This window comes from Triticum urartu, chromosome 5A (genome assembly GCF_056163025.1).
Source record: "Triticum urartu cultivar PI428250 chromosome 5A, HENAU_Tu73, whole genome shotgun sequence".
Classification (NCBI taxonomy): Eukaryota; Viridiplantae; Streptophyta; class Magnoliopsida; order Poales; family Poaceae; genus Triticum; species Triticum urartu.
The window spans coordinates 68,408,864-68,425,731 of NC_141877.1; positions in this window are offsets into that span (position 1 = coordinate 68,408,864).

A 16,868-nucleotide genomic window follows, 5' to 3' on the forward strand; every position below is an offset into this window, starting at 1 on the left:
AGTTGTTCCATATGAGTCCACCATACCTACCTATATACGGTATCTACCTGCCGTTCCAAGTAAATTTGTATGTGCCAAACTCTAAACCTTCAAAAAAACATTCTGTTTTGTATGCTCAAATAGCTCATGTATCAACTAGGGCCGTCTGTATCTTCCATGCTAGGCGGGTTATTCTCGAGAGGAGTGGACTCCGCTCCTCACTCACGAGAAAATGGCTCGTCACCGAGATGCCCAGTCCCATGCTTTATGCAAATCAAATCAAAATAACTGCAAACAAAACTCCCCCGGGACTCTTGTTAGTTGGAGGCACTCGTTGTTTCGAGCAAGCCATGGATTGATGCTTGTTGGTGGAGGGGGAGTATAAACTTTACCATTCTATTTGGGAACCGCCTATAATGTGTGTAGCATGGAAGATATCAAGATCTCTTTGTTGTTATGTTGACAATGAAAGTATACCGCTCAGAATATTATTCATATCTATTTCAAAACCGAGCTCTGGCACCTCTACAAATCCCTCCTTCCCTCTGCGAAGGCCTATCTATTTACTTTTATGTTGAGTCATCATCCTCTTATTAAAAAGCACCAGTTGGAGAGCACCGCTGTCATTTGCATCCATTACTGTTTGTTTACATTGAGTATGACTTGAATTGATCTCTTTTACCATGAATTACAATGTCTAGTCAGTCCTTGATCTTTAAAGGTGCTCTGCATTTATGTTTTGCAGTCTCAGAAAGGGCTAGAGAGATACCATCTTGTTATATCATATCATGATTGTTTTGAGAAAGTGTTGTCATCCGAGATTTATTATTATTCCTTGCTAGTTGATTATGCCATTGATATGAGTAAACATGAGACCTAAATGTTAGTGTGAATATGGTTAGTTCATAATCTTTGCTGAAAACTTGAATGCTGGTTTTAAATATTTACAACAACAAGAGCAAACAGAGTTTGTAAAAGTTTTTCTTTATCACTTTCAGTTTATCAACTGAATTGCTTGAGGACAAGCACATGCTTAAGCTTGGGGGAGTTGATACGTCTCCATCGTATCTACTTTTCCAAACACTTTTGCCTTTGTTTTGGACTCTAACTTGCATGATTTGAATGGAACTAACCCGGACTGATGCTGTTTTCAGCAGAATTTCCATGGTGTTATTTTTGTGCAGAAATAAAAGTTCTCGGAATGACCTGAAAATCAACGGAGAATTATTTTGGAATATATAAAAATACTGGAAGAAGAATCCACGTTTGGGGGGCCTCCACCTGTCCACGAGGGCGGGGGGCGCGCCCCTACCTCGTGGGACCCCTAACGCTCCACCGCCCTCAACCTTGACTCCATATATTCACTTTCGGGAAGAAAAACCAGAGAGAAGGATTCATCGCTGAGGGATTCCTTGATCAGGGGGTCTCCGGATAGCCGGACTATCTCCATTGGCCAGACTGTTAGACTATGAAGATACAAGATTGAAGACTTCGTCTCGTGTCTGGATGGGACTCTACTTGGCGTGGAAGGCAAGCTAGGCAATACGGATACATATATCCCCTCCTTTGTAACCGACCTTGTGTAACCCTAACCCTCTCCGGTGTCTATAGAAACCGAAGGGTTTTAGTCCGTAGGACAACAACCATAACATACAATCATACCATAGGCTAGCTTCTAGGGTTTAGCCTCTCTGATCTCGTGGTAGATCTACTCTTGTACTACCCATATCATCAATATTAATCAAGCAGGACGTAGGGTTTTACCTCCATCAAGAGGGCCCGAACCTGGGTAAAACATCGTGTCCCCTGCCTCCTATTACCGTCCGACCTAGACGCACAGTTCGGGACCCCCTACCCGAGATCCGCCGGTTTTGACACCGACATTGGTGCTTTCATTGAGAGTTCCTCTGTGTCGTCGCCATTAGGCTTGATGGCTCCTACTATCATCGATAGTGATGCGGTCCAGGGTGAGACTTTTCTCCCCGGACAGATCTTCGTATTCGGCGGCTTTGCACATTCGGCTAATTCGCTTGGTCAGATTTGGAAGTTTGAACTTCACGGCCGACATCCGTGGAGACTTGATCTTTGACGGATTCGAGCCACAGCCAGGCATGCCGCACTGTCGCGATGGGTATGACCTAGCTTTGCCGCCGAACAGTACCCCAGAGGCCGCGCCCGCATCAGCTCCGACCCTTAGCTCGGAGCCAACTGCGCCAATCGAAGACGGGTCGTTAGACACCGCCTCAGGGGCTGCAGTCTCAACGGCGATCGAGCCGAACAGCTGCCTAACCCTCTGCGCAGCCCGTGACTCCAAGGTGCCGGACTCTTTTTCGGACTTCGAACCATCCGCGCCCCTGCCAATCGAATCCGATTGGGCACCGATCATGGAATTCACCGCCGCGGATATCTTTCAGCACTCGCCCTTCGGCGACATTCTAAATTCACTAAGGTCTCTCTCTTTTTGTCAGGAGAGCCCTAGCCGGACTATGGACAACAGGATTGGGATGCGGACGATGAAGAAATTCGACGCCCACCCACCACCCACTTTGTAGCCACTGTCGATGATTTAACTGACATGCTCAACTTCGACTCCGAAGACATCGACGATATGGAAGACGATGTAGGAGACGAACATGAACCAGCGCCTATAGGGTACTGGAAAGCCACCTCATCATATGACATATACATGGTGGATACACCCAACAAAGGCAATGGCGACGAGATAGCAATGGATGACCCCTCCAAGAAGCAACCCAAGCGCCAACGTCAGCGGCGCCGCTCTAAGTCCCGCCAAAGCAAAAGTGGTGATACCGGCATAGGAGATAATAACACTCCGGATGCTACCGAAGACAACAACAATCCCCACCAGCAAGATTTTGAGCAGGAGGATGAAGGAGCCAGCTCTCCTGAGAGAGCGGCACAAGGAGAGGAGGAGGATGACAATTACATCCCCCCTCCGAAGACGAGGCAAGCCTCGGCGACGATGAGTTCGCTGTCCCAGAGGATCCCGTCAAACAAGAGCGCTTCAAGCGCCGGCTTATGGCCACGGCAAATATCTTGAACAAAAAGCAGCAGCAGCTTCAAACTGATCAAGATCTGCTAGCTGACAGATGGACTGAAGTCCTCGCGGCCGAGGAATATAAACTTGAGCGCCCCTCCAAGAACTACCCAAAGTGTAGGTTACTACCCCGACTGGAGGAAGAAGCGTATGATACAGTTGATCGGCCACCTCGCGGCCGCGATAGAGACGCATTCCAGCCAAAAGCTCAGCCTCCACCCCGACGCCATTCAAATACAAAGGCATGGGGAGATACGCCAGACCTGCGAGACATATTGGAGGACAAAGCAAAGCATGCAAGATCGATCTACGGATCACGACGGTGCACCACTCTGCGAGACAATAAACGTCACGCCGGATACAGTAAAAGCAAATCCGGTCGGGCCAAACATAGCGGGCAAGACCCATTCGAGTTGCGTCGCGATATAGCCCAATAAGAGGCGCCGCACACCCCTTATGCTTCACAGACGAAGTAATGGAACATCAATTCCCAGAGGGTTTCAAACCTGTAAATATTGAATCATACGACGGCACAATAGATCCCACAGTATGGACTGAGGATTTCCTCCTCCACATCCACATGGCCCGCGGTGATGACTTACACGCTATCAAATACCTCCCACTAAAGCTCAAAGGACCAGCGCGGCATTGGCTTAACAGCTTGCCAGCAGACTCCATTAACTGTTGGGAAGATCTGGAAGCCGCATTCCTCGACAACTTTCAGGGCACTTATGTGCGACCACCAGACGCCGATGACTTGAGCCACATAATTCAGCAGCCAAAAGAGTCGGCCAGGCCATTCTGGACTCGGTTTCTTACAAAGAAAAATCAAATCGTCGACTGTCCGGATGCAGATGCCTTAGCGGCTTTCAAGCACAACATCCGAGATGAGTGGCTAGCCCGGCACCTTGGTCAGGAAAAGCCGAAATCTATGGCAGCTCTCACGACGCTCATGACCCGCTTTTGTGCGGGAGAAGATAGCTGGCTGGCTCGCAGTAATAACATATCAAAGAACCATGGTAGCTCAGATACCAAGGACGGCAATAGCAGGTCACGTCGCAACAAATATAAGCGCCACATTAACAGCGAAAAAACTGAGGATACGGCAGTCAATGCCGAATTCAAAGGCTCTAAACCCGGTCAGCGGAAAAAGCCATTCAAACAAAGTATGCCGGGTCCGTCCAGCTTGGACCGTATACTCGATCGCTCGTGTCAAATACACGGCACCCCAGACAAGCCAGCCAATCACACCAATAGGGATTGTTGGGTGTTCAAGCAGGCCGGCAAGTTAATTGCCAAAAACAAGGACACGGGGCCGCATAGTGATGACGAGGTGGAGCCCCGGCAGCCGCGCACCAGAGGGCAGAAGAGGTTTCCCCCGCAAGTGCGGACGATGAACATGATATACGTGACCCACATCCCCAAGAGGGAGCGGAAGCGTGCGCTCAGGGACGTATATGCGTTGGAGCCAGTCGCCCCAAAGTTCAACCCTTGGTCCTCCTGCCCGATCACCTTCGTTCGCAGGGACCACCCCACTAGTATCTATCATGGAGGATTCGCCGCACTGGTCCTAGACGCAATCATTGACGGATTTCACCTCACTCGATTCCTTATGGATGGTGGCAGCAGCCTGAACCAGCTTTATCAGGACACAGTGTGCAAAATGGGTATAGACCCCTCAAGGATCAAACCCACAAAAACGGCCTTTAAGGGCGTCATTCCAGGTGTAGAGGCCCATTGCACAGGCTCAATTACACTGTAAGGGGTCTTCGGATCCCCGGATAACTTCCGAAGCGAGGAGTTAATCTTTGATATAGTCCCGTTCCGCAGTGGTTGTCACGCGCTACTCGGGCAAACCGCATTTGCTAGATTCAATGTGGTACCGCATTATGCATACCTCAAGCTCAAGATGCCAGGACCTCACGGAGTTATTACAGTCAATGGAAACACAGAGCGCTCTCTCCGAACAGAGGAGCACACCACAGCCCTTGCAGCAGAAGCGCAAAACAGCCTTTCAAGGCAATCCACCAGTTCGGCGTTTCAACACCCGGACACTTCAAGCGCGCCCGGAGCAACCGGCAAATAGGTCGCCTGGCGCAATCTGAGCTCGCATAGCAATGCGGCCCCCACCCCAGTCCCAGCCAAACGGCGAAACTCGTGCCGCGCGTACATAATTACACATTAAAAATACCATGGGCACAGGTGGGGAGGGGGGCACAACTGCGGCACGCCCCAAGACGCGGCTTGAACCGCACTAGGGGCTTCCCGTTTGGTTATTTTTCTTTTTTTTCAGGACCTTAATCTCTGGAAACACTGTCCGGCAACACTATTGCCGAACACATGAAGCAGCAACCAAGGAGGCAGACAACTACGTTATACCACGGAATTCCCAGGTTGATTACAATAACGAGTGAAATATTCAATTTAATATCATTCCTCAGCTTGCCCTTGGAAGGGACATAGTCCTACTCTTTGCTTATCGCACTATCTGTATCACTCTGCTTTAACGCAATTTTTTAATAAACAATGCATGACATTATGACTATTATTGCATTCTTGTTATATATATATATATGTGTGTGTGTGTGTGTGTGTTCATTAATGATGCCTTGCAATCGTACACTATGGTACGGCCAAACACCAGGGGCTTACGTACCCCACAATATGGTGTGAAATGTCCGAACACTTTCACAAGTGCGGCACCCCGAACTTATAGCACTATATGCATCAGCTCCGAATCATGTCTTTGGTCAAATGTTGGGTTTGCCCGGCTCCTATGTTTTGGTACCTTACGTTCCGCTCTATCGGCTAAGGTAGCGCTAGGAGAACTACTGTGATTGTGCCCCGGTTCTGCCGGGCTTAGCACCTCAGTAGAAAAAGCTAAAACTGGCTGTCATGATAAGGCGAGAGACTGGTCGCTGTTCGGCAAGGTTTTTTGAGTCCCTAAAGACTTATGGCGCTTAGGGCGAGGGGCCGGCCCTGTCCGGCTTACAGGCGTGTATCGCGCCCCGAATTCGTCCTTCTGAATACCAGGGGCTTCGCCGAAATTTAAAATTATAGAATTCTATGGCTAAGTGAGAGTGATAAAGCATTATTAGTCTGGTTGCCTTGTTCGTTGTGCTGAGCACCTCCCTCGAAGGACCCAAATATGGGAACAAGAGTGCTCAGGTTTATCCCGAACACCCCAGCACTATGGCATGGGGGCAGAAGCCGAGGACTAGCCATCTCTCAGATTGGATAAACAGCCAAACAGAAGGTAATATTTTAAATTCAAACAAGCGTTGCATAGCGCATATGAAACAAGTTTTCATAAATACAGGATAAAACGAGCAAGTTTACTCAAATATTACATCCTTTGAACACTCATCCGCGATAAGACGGGCACCCGGCAGAACACCCTCGTAGTACATCTCAGGGTGGCGGTGCTCCTTGCCCTCCGGCAGCCCCACCTTGATCAGCTTCACGGCATCTAGCTTGACCCACTGCAATTTCACACGGGCGAAAGCCCGGCGTGCACCCTCAATGCAGACAGATTGCTTGATGACCTGCAGCCGCGGGCAGGCATCCACAAGCTGCCTCACCAGGCCGAAGAAGCTATTCGGAAGGGCATCGCCAGGCCACAGCTGGACTATAAAGCTCTTCATGGCCTGATCGGCCGCCTTATGTAGCTCGACCATCTGCTTCAGCTGGTCGCTCATTGGCACCGGATGTTCGGCCTCAGCATACTAAGACCAGAACAGCTTCTCCATCAAGCTTCCATCCTGGGCCTGGTAAAATTGTGCATCATTGGACACACTACGGGGCAAATCTGCGAATGCTCCTGAAGAGCTCCAGATCCGGGTAAGTAATCGGTAATTTACTTTTACATGCTTGCTTTGCATATAGAAAGGCTTACCCGCCGCTATCTTCTTCATCGCGTCGATCTCTTGGAGGGCCTTTTGGGCTTCGGCCTTGGCACTTTTTACACTCTCGAGGGCCGCGGCGAGCTCAGACTCCCGCGTCTTTGAGTCAAGCTCCAACGCCTCGTGCTTCGCCACGAGAGCCTGGAGCTCTTGCTGCACCTCACCCACCCGAGCTTCGTGCTTCTCTTGCTTGGTGCGCTCCTTGGCCACTTTATCTTCGGCCTTGGTTAGTGCTTGCTTCAGGGTCGCCACCTCGGTCTTGGCCCCTGGCAAACAAACGATGATCCTATAATTGTGCAACCGCGTCCTCTTTTATATATACATATCTATAGACAGGGTATTACTTACCCTTGTTCTCCTCGAGCTGCCTCTTGGCAAGGCCGAGCTCTTTCCTGGACCCCTCGAGGTCCTGCTTGAGTACAGTGACCTCCGTAGTCAGTGCGGCGGACGCCAGCAGCGAAGCTTGCATATGCATATTGACACAATTATTTTAGACTCCTGCGATATTATTTGATCCTCTGTTCGGCTTTTCTTTGTGAACACCGAACAAAGCATCAGGGGCTACTGTCTATGCGGTAATATGTCTACTACATTTTAAAAACACTTACCTCAAAGCCTGTTAGAAGGCTGACACAGGCTTCGGTCAATCCGCTCTTGGCGGACTGAACCTTCTGGATCACCGCACTCATGATAGTGCGGTGCTCCTCGTCGATGGATGCGCTGCGAAGCGCTTCCAGCAGATTGTCAGGTGCCTCTGGATGGATAGAGGTCACCAGCACAGGCGTCTTGCCCCTCTTAGAAGGAGGCCGCCTGCCCGAGCCCGGAACCGCTGGAGGGTCCGGCGCGGTGTTCGGCTGAGGGCCGAACTCGGAGCTCTCAGGGGCCCCGTCCCCGTGGCTCCCGGAGTCCAGAAGGTCGCCTTGAGGCGCCTCCAGGACTGCCTCCCCTCGACCCGATGCCTCTTGAGACAGCACCTCGGCGTCGTCTGCAGGATGAGGGGAGGTGGCGGTCGGGACTGGATCGCTATCCATGTCCGACGAGCCCAGGGAGCCGTCCGATGATACATCGATGCTGGTTCGCGGCGGCCTGCATAATCATGTTCGGCGTTAGGGAAAGCAGTGCGACAAAGGAATGCTATGAGTTACTCTGGTATCCGAATCTCCCCGGGGGCTTGACCCTGGGCAACCACTCGTCTTCGCCTTCGTCGGCGGCGATGGAACCGTCCGGAAGGAGAGTCCTTCCCTTCTTAGACCCTCCGGCCTCCCAAGTTGGGGCGACCTTCCTTTTATTGTCTCCCCTAGTCGGTGGGGGAGCATCTTCTTCTTCTTCTTCCTTGTCTTCGGGGGAAGAGTGCGCCGCAGAGTCATCGGACGGTGAGTCCGACGACGCCTGGCATCGAGAACTCTTTCGGGTTCCCTTGGCCTTCTTGGTCTTCTCCGGCACCATATAAGGGGCCGGAGTCAACATCTTCACCAGAAGAGCGTCTGCGGGGCCTTCGGGCAAAGGAGTTGGACAGTCGATCTGTTCGGCCATCTTCTGCCAGTCCTGCCAAAGGTACGGGAGTTTAGATCCCGCATAGAGTCAATCTATATATAAAAATAAGTATCATGTGAAAGGTAAAGCAGCTTACCACACTGGCTTGGCACTTCGCGCTGAATCCGCGATCCTCAGTAATGGGGGGGGGGCCTCGGCACTTTTGAACATCACCCTCCAGGCGTCTTCATGAGTCGTGTCGAAGAGCCTGTTCAGAGTTCGGTGCTGCGTCGGATCGAACTCCCACAAGTTGAACTCCCATTGTTGGCACGGGAGTATCCGGCGGATGAGCATAACTTGGACTATGTTGACAAGCTTGAGCTTCTTGTTCACCATGTTTTGAATACATGTTTGGAGTCCGGTCAGCTCTTTCGAACTACCCCAGGACAGGCCCTTCTCTTTCTAGGAGGTGAGCCGCGTGGGGATGCCAGATCGGAACTCGGGGGCCGCTGCCCATGCAGGGTCGCGCGGATCGGTGATGTAGAACCACCCCGATCGCCACCCCTTTATGGTTTCCACAAAGGAGCCCTCGAGCCATGTTACGTTGGGCATCTTGCCCACCATGGCGCCTCTGCACTCCGCCTGGCGGCCGCCCACCACCTTCGGCTTGACATTGAAGGTCTTCAGCCATAAGCCGAAGTGGGGCTTGATGCGGAGGAAGGCCTCGCAAACGACGATAAACGCCGAGATGTTGAGGATAAAGTTCGGGGCCAGATCATGGAAATCCAGGCCGTAATAAAACATGAGCCCTCGGAAGAAGGGATGGAGAGGGAATCCCAGTCCACAGAGGAAATGGGTGAGGAATACTACCCTCTCATGGGGCCTGGGGGTGGGGATGAGCTGCCCCTCATCTGGGAGCCGGTGCGCGATGTCGTCGGGCAAATATCCAACTCTCCTCAGTTTCTTGATGTCTCCCTCTGTGACAGAGGAGACCATTCACCTGCCTCCCGCTCCGGACATGGTTGGAGAAGGTTGAGGTGGGAAGTGTGGACTTGGGCTCTAGAGCTCGAGTGTGCGAAAATGGATGAGCAAAGGAGGAAGACGACGTGGATAGAAAGGTGAATCCTTATCCCTTTATATGGGCGGACGAAGCTAAGCGTCCCCACTTTCCTGGTAAAACTTGCTTATCCCCCAAGCGCCGCAATTGATGGTTCGGTTGGGTTACCCACGCTCGTATTGATGAGAATCCCGTAATAAGGGGACACGATCTCTGCTTTGACAAGACGTGTCGAAAAACTGCCTCGCGTTATGTGCGGGGCTGGTTAAAAGAAACGATTCGAATAATCATCGGGCCATGACATAATGTCATGCTGCCAAAACAAGCCAGCAAATTAGATCTGCAAAATATTATTCTCTCTATGGTGGAATGTGGAACTTATTTTGCAGGGTTGGACACTATCCTCGTATTCAAATTCTTCTGTGATGTATTCGGAGAAAGAACCGCCTTGCAATGCCGAAGACAATACTGCACGCCGGACTCATCGTCATTGAAGCCTGGTTCAGGGGCTACTGAGGGAGTCCTGGATCAGGGGGTCTCCGGACAGCCGGACTATCTGCATTGGCTGGACTGTTAGACTATGAAGATACAAGATTGAAGACTTCGTCTCGTGTCCGGATGGGACTCTACTTGGCGTGGAAGGCAAGCTAGGCAATACGGATATGGATATCTCCTCCTTTGTAACCGACCTTGTGTAACCCTAACCCTCTCCGGTGTCTATATAAACCGAAGGGTTTTAGTCCGTAGGACAACAACCATAACATACAATCATACCATAGGCTAGCTTCTAGGGTTTAGCCTCTCTGATCTTGTGGTAGATCTACTCTTGTACTACCCATATCATCAATATTAATCAAGCAGGATGTAGGGTTTTACCTCCATCAAGAGGGCCCGAACCTGGGTAAAACATCGTGTCCCCTGCCTCATGTTACCGTTCGGCCTAGACGCACAGTTCGGGACCCCCTAACCGAGATCCGCCAGTTTTGGCACCGACAATCGCGTTTTACGATACAGAGCCGCTGCCAAGCCCTAAACTCTCTCAGGAGGGCTGATCTGGAGTCAGTTCGGGGCTCCAGAGAGGGGAATCTGTCACCATCGTCATCATCAACCTTCCTCCATCACTAATTTCATGATGCTCACTGCCGTGTGTGAGTAATTCCATCGTAGGCTTGTTGGACGGTGATGGGTTGGATGAGATTCATCATGTGATCGAGTTAGTTTTGTTAGGGTTTGATCCCTAGTATCCACTATGTTCTGAGATTGATGTTGCTATGACTTTGCAATGCTTAATGCTTGTCACTAGGGCCCGAGTGCCATGACTTTAGATCTAAACCTATTATGTTTTCATGAATATATGTGAGTTCTTGATCCTATCTTGCAAGTCTATAGTCACCTACTATGTGTTATGATCCGGCAACCCCGAACTGATAATAATCGGGACCACTCTCGGTGATGACTGTAGTTTGAGGAGTTCATGTATTCACTATGTGTTAATGCTTTGGTCTGGTACTCTATTAAAAGGAGGCCTTAATATCCCTTAGTTTCCAATAGGACCCCGCTACCACAGGAGGGTAGGACAAAAGATGACATGCAAGTTCTTTTCCATAAGCACGCATGACTATATTCGGAATACATGCCTACATTACATTGATGAACTGGAGCTAGTTATATGTCACCCTAGGTTATGGCTGTTACATGATCGATCGCATCTGGCATAATTCCCCATCACCGATCCATTGCCTACGAGCTTTTCCTATATTGTTCTTCGCTTATTTACTTTTCAGCTGCTACTGTTACAATCACTACAAAACCCAAAAATATTACTTTTGCTACCATTACTTTTGCTATCGTTACCACTACTATCATATTACTTTGCTATTAAATACCTTGCTGGAGATATTAAGTTCCCAGCTGTGGTTGAATTAACAACTCAGCTGCTAATACTTGAGAATATTCTTTGGCTCCCCTTGTGTCGAATCAATAAATTTGGGTTGAATACTCTACCCTCAAAAACTGTTGTGATCCCCTATACTTGTGGGTTATCACCATGGCGTCCCAAATCTCCATGATTGGCGGTGAGTACAAGGTTAGAACCATCACCGGTGATGAGTTCGACATCATCTACACCCGTTCTTCCGCAACAGTGAAAGGGTGCCTTGCTCGCTTCAGACGCATGTTCGAAAACTCAAATGATGAGTGGGTTGCCGGGCTAGATGTTGAGTACACCACAGTCCTAGGAAGCGAGAAGAATCTAAAGGAGGAAGAGAAGAAGAAGCCCGTCGTGATCCAGGTTTGCGTTCATGACTTATGCTTGGTCTACCACATATGCCATGTCGACGTTGAGTGCGAGGAATTCAAGAAGTTCCTCAAGAGCAGCCTAGTCAAATTCGTTACTGTAGACTTTAGGAACGACAAGGAAATCCTGGGTCGGATAGGCCTCGTTGTAGGCAACCCCATTGACCTCTAGAAGAAACAGCCGGTGCCCTCCCGTGATCAGCCTTCAATGCTGACCCTGGCAGGAGCCATGGTTCATCCTTCGTACGGTACACTGAAGAAACCTCCGTTCAACTTTCATCATGCATGGGAGTGGAAGGTACTAGATATAGACCACATCCACTATGCTGCAATGGATGGCTACCTTTGTTTCAACATCTATAAGGGTTGGATGAAGAGCAAGAGCTAAGTGTGCGGTTCAAGCAAAGAAGTATCGCCCAAGAGGAAGAGGGACAAGGACGAAGTCAAGCACGTGGATGAGGAGTCCGAGTAAGGTGGCAGTGTCGTTGCTCATGGTGGTCCTAATATAGTGTCTACCGGATTAGTTGCTTAGTTTAATTTCAGGTGTGCTTAGTTTTATTTGAGGGGTGTGTTGTGCTGAGCCCCCACCAGAACTATGTTATGTTTCTTCTTGTTACTTTAACTCCTCAGTACGTACATACTACTATTTGTTACAGTTCATCTTTTAGTTGGTATAGTACTACGACTACCACTCATTTCTTCACATTATATACATACAATATATATGGCCAACATCATATAGCCAGCAGTTTAGTTGTCAAAGAATTTCAGGGGGCTTAGTTTTGTCAAAGAATTTCAGGGTGCTTAGTTTTATTTGAGGGGTGTGTTGTGCTGAACACCATTATTGTGACTCAAATCTCCTTTTCCATGTTATAATGACATAAATACCGATGGACCAACATGCGATCTCTCCCTCTATCTCACTACAGTAAAATAAAGTGTGGGGCCTACTTGATCCTAACAGCGTTCTTATTTTCCTGTAAAATTGTTTGCTTGGTTACTCCTGGCAAGCGGGGCCACACTTATCATTGTGAGAATCGGCTTATTTTTGTCATGTAACATGGTCAACGGTTTTGACGTGAAAATCACATTGTCTAATGGCATTTTTGAGCAAACATCTAACTTAACAATGGCAGTTTTTAGATATCTAATTGCATTGTTGAGCAAGCATCTCATGGATCGATGGCATTTTTGAGTAGTTGTAACTTCTAATGGCAAAAGTAAGTAGTGATACACAAACTAGTGGCACAAATAATAAGAACCCAAGAATTACATAGGTATGCTAATTTCTTTAATAGAATTTAGCACCCCATTTAAGCACGTACTAGCTTTTTTAATAGTACTATATGCATAATTTGGCGACGAGCGCTCTCTATATGTACCACCTTTTTTCTTTAATTTCATCTTGTTACTTTTGCTCCATGGCGCAATCCATCAACCCTACTACTGTAGAAAAGTATACATTTTTTAAAATGCTAGAGGGCGGGGTAGTCTAGCTAGGTCGGTTTCAAGAGAGGCGAGGGCCTTTGTGATTTGACAGCTCATTACTGCTGGAAGGCGGGGCCTTGTGATTTGACTGCTTGTATAAATGTTCCAACGACCTGAGGAGGAGCAAAGAACCGTGTGGTATACTCAAGTTTTCCACTGGAGTACGACGGATGAGCATGAAACACGGCAGCCCAGTGACATATACTCTACTCTCTACTCTTATTATATATTACTAGCAAGAGGCATTGTCCTATTGGCGATAAAGAATGATCTAATTTGCTAGTCATCTCATTTTTAGCATTGTTCTATTAATGCCTCGCAGAGAAGGTGACACATGTGGCCAAACACCGAAGCAAAAGAAGAAACACATGAGTAAAATAAGAAGGAAGATTATCATCCCCCAAAAAGAAGGAAGACACACACACTAGTCTGGGGAGCTGCTCTCACTACATGAAGGCTTGCTGGCCGCAGAGTTGTAACTGCTTCTTCATCGCCTCCATGACCTCCATCTCCTTGCGCATCTCCTCTACCGTCTTCTTCATTGTGTCCATGACGCAGGATTTCTCGACGCGAGCCTTAATCATCTGTTCCACGGCCGCATTACGTACCTTGACAGCAGCCGGGTGCTCGATGCGGAGCTTCGCCAAGTCCTCCTTCTGTTCCATGACAAGGGCATGCAGCATCTTCATCGAGGAACTACTATTCTCATGCAGCTTCTTCCAGCCTGCATTCTCCTCCTTCAGCAGGTCGAGCTCGTGGCAAAGCTTCGCCTTGTCCTCCTGAAGTTGCAGGATTTCGTCGGTCGCCTTCTTCTCCGAGGCAATGCTCTTCTTCACCAGTATCACCAAGCCCACGGTCAACTCCCCCTGCTCATTGAGCTCAGCGGGCATGTCGTCGAGGCTCTCCTTCAGCAGCTCCACCAAGCCATGGATGAACTCCTTCTGCTTATTGAGGTGCTTATTGAGCTGATCGCGCATGCCGTCAAGGGATAACGACTCCAGCGCCGCCATCTCGGCATGTTCGCCTCCGCGGCTAGAGCGCTCCTAGGAGCCATCGCCTGCCCGTGAGAGATCTTTCGAGGTCTCTGTGTGGTTGCGAGCCCTCTTTTTTTCCCGTGGCTTTGGTTGCCGCTCCCTTGTTACGAGTAGTTCGGATAGTTCTCGACCTAGAGCTCTGCACACCGGCCATGGCAAGGACGGACGAAGAAGGAGGACTTATGAGGAGGAAGGTAGAGTAATTTTTGGTTAGGTAGTTCCCCTGTTTATAACCTAAGTACTAGCACTAGTACTAAAACCTGCATAGTGGGAACACGTTCAGGTTTGGTACGTACTGGTAGGTGTGAGCAGGCTTGCACTTAATTGTAGCACTAGTACTTTGGAATTTGATGGGAACAAGGTAAAGATTAATTGATGGTTTTGGTTTCGAGGCCCGAAACGGCTCCCGATGAGTTTAGTGGAACATAAATTTCAAGTACTCCCAATGAGTTTAGTAGAACATAAATTTTTTAACATAAAAATATACTCTATCATTAAAAAATAGAATATTTGAAGTTTGTAATGATATATTTTTCGTAATGTATGCCTCTTATTTAGTTGGTCAAATTAACGACCTAGGTACACGTGCAAGACTTGTAAACTGAGATAAAGGGAGTACTACACTGCTCAAATGCGGTCGCACAAGTCAGTGATGTAACTGGTCGTACATGTCAGACCAAGACGATGCGTGTCCCTTCGATGAGACGCGGGTCCGACCGACCGTCTGTTGGTGCGACCGACCGTAAAGTACTTACGTGATGGAGACTTCTAGTTGTGGCTTCGGTTGATTGTCATGACCAAGCATTCTAAAACTAGTGATAAATCAATCACCATCTTTTTTCCAAATGACCAAGTATTTTTTATAGGAAAACAATACATATAGATGGAGTGATTGTCAAGGTTGCAAACAGACATAGCATTGCAAGTTCACTACAGCAGCAACCGACTAGGTCACTGCATCGCTGGCGGGGAAGGAGGGCAGCTCACCTCGCCTACGATGCATGCCCAACGGCACTACCACAACTGGTCTCGGGATTTGGCTTCTCCTACCGCCCATTTGAACAGTTGCACCGGTTGATCATGCCATTGCGCAGGCATGCACGTTCTTTCCTTCGCAGTTGACTCTGTGAATATGATCTCTGCCATTAGCCCTAGCTCGAAATCAACGCGACGCTGCCAGATGCTGACATCCCTCGGCATCTTCCCCCCTGAGTTCGACTTCCGCCTCCGCCTTGTGCTGTGCCAAGCGTAGCTCCTTGGAACTTCTCTCCAATCTATGTGACGCTTCCTCGATCCGATTTTCCCTTGCTGTCCACCACCTGAAACGCAGCCCTGGCATGTCCTCTGGCGCCACCGATCTGTGATTCCAGAGCAATGGATCCCCTCTAAAACACATGCGGGTTTCGCTCAAAGGCGGCAGTGCTGCGGGCCACAGTGAGAGGGCAGCTCGCGGGATCCTGGGATCAAAGGGATTATCCATGGTGGGATCCGGTGGGCGAGGCGGGGAGGCAAGCCGAGGCACTGGAAGAGCCCTACGAGGCTAAGATAAAGATAGTACTACTCCACTCCATCCATATTTAAATACAAAGGCCACCAACAGTAGCCCTGGCAAAAATTGATCATGCTGCCTGCGTCCTGGTTTATTGGCTCCCTTTTTGTGCCACTTTTTATGACATGCATAAATATTATGTTACTAAAAAATATGGTCAAAAATTGACACAAAATATGAAGGAGACCAATGGAAGTACTGGCACCCCATGATTTAACTACTCGCATGCGCGTAGTGGAGTAGTAATCTCTTTCTTCCGCCCTCATGTCCGCTCAATTTGCATGCGATGTATTAATTGACCATCAATGAAATGAAGGACTTTACACGCGTCAAATTATCACATGGGGTGGATCTTCGTACAAAAATGTGTCGCCCCGTGTACCCGCGTGTGCGTGCAAGGGCATGAGTGCGTGCGTGGCGTGCATGCACATCTTCTCTTCGTGCATGTACCGCCAGTGTGGCTCAGAGAGGACGAGTACATTCTTCTGGAAGCAGCAGCATGTCACCGTGATCAATCCACACAAGGAGGTCGTGACAACGCCTCCACATGTGCCACGTGGCTTCATGAATTGTAAGAGAGACACTATGTAGCGTGCCATTGGAATTCTAATTTACGTGTTTGCACATACTCGAAGTAATAGTAAGGTACACGTGCATTGCATGCATCAGATTTGGCAACCAAATTATGAATAAATACCACACTATAGCATGTAAGCTTTGAGTCATATATGCCTGATGTAGACCTTCGTTTAATTTTTATAGTTCATCTCATTCAAAATAAATTAGTTTTTATTAAAAAAAGATAGGGCCTCTTTGATTCGTAGGATTTCCAAAATGCGGTAATAGGAAAAACATGGGATTAGAGTGGAATGTCGTCTTGAATCCTACAGGATTGTACGAGTGTTTGATTGTGCATAGAAAAAACGCAGGATTCTTTCAAAGTGGTTTGTGTGGATGGGATGTTTCCTATGAAATCTAGTGCAAATGAATCCTATGGAAAAATTTCTATGGTTTACAAACCTACGAATCAAAC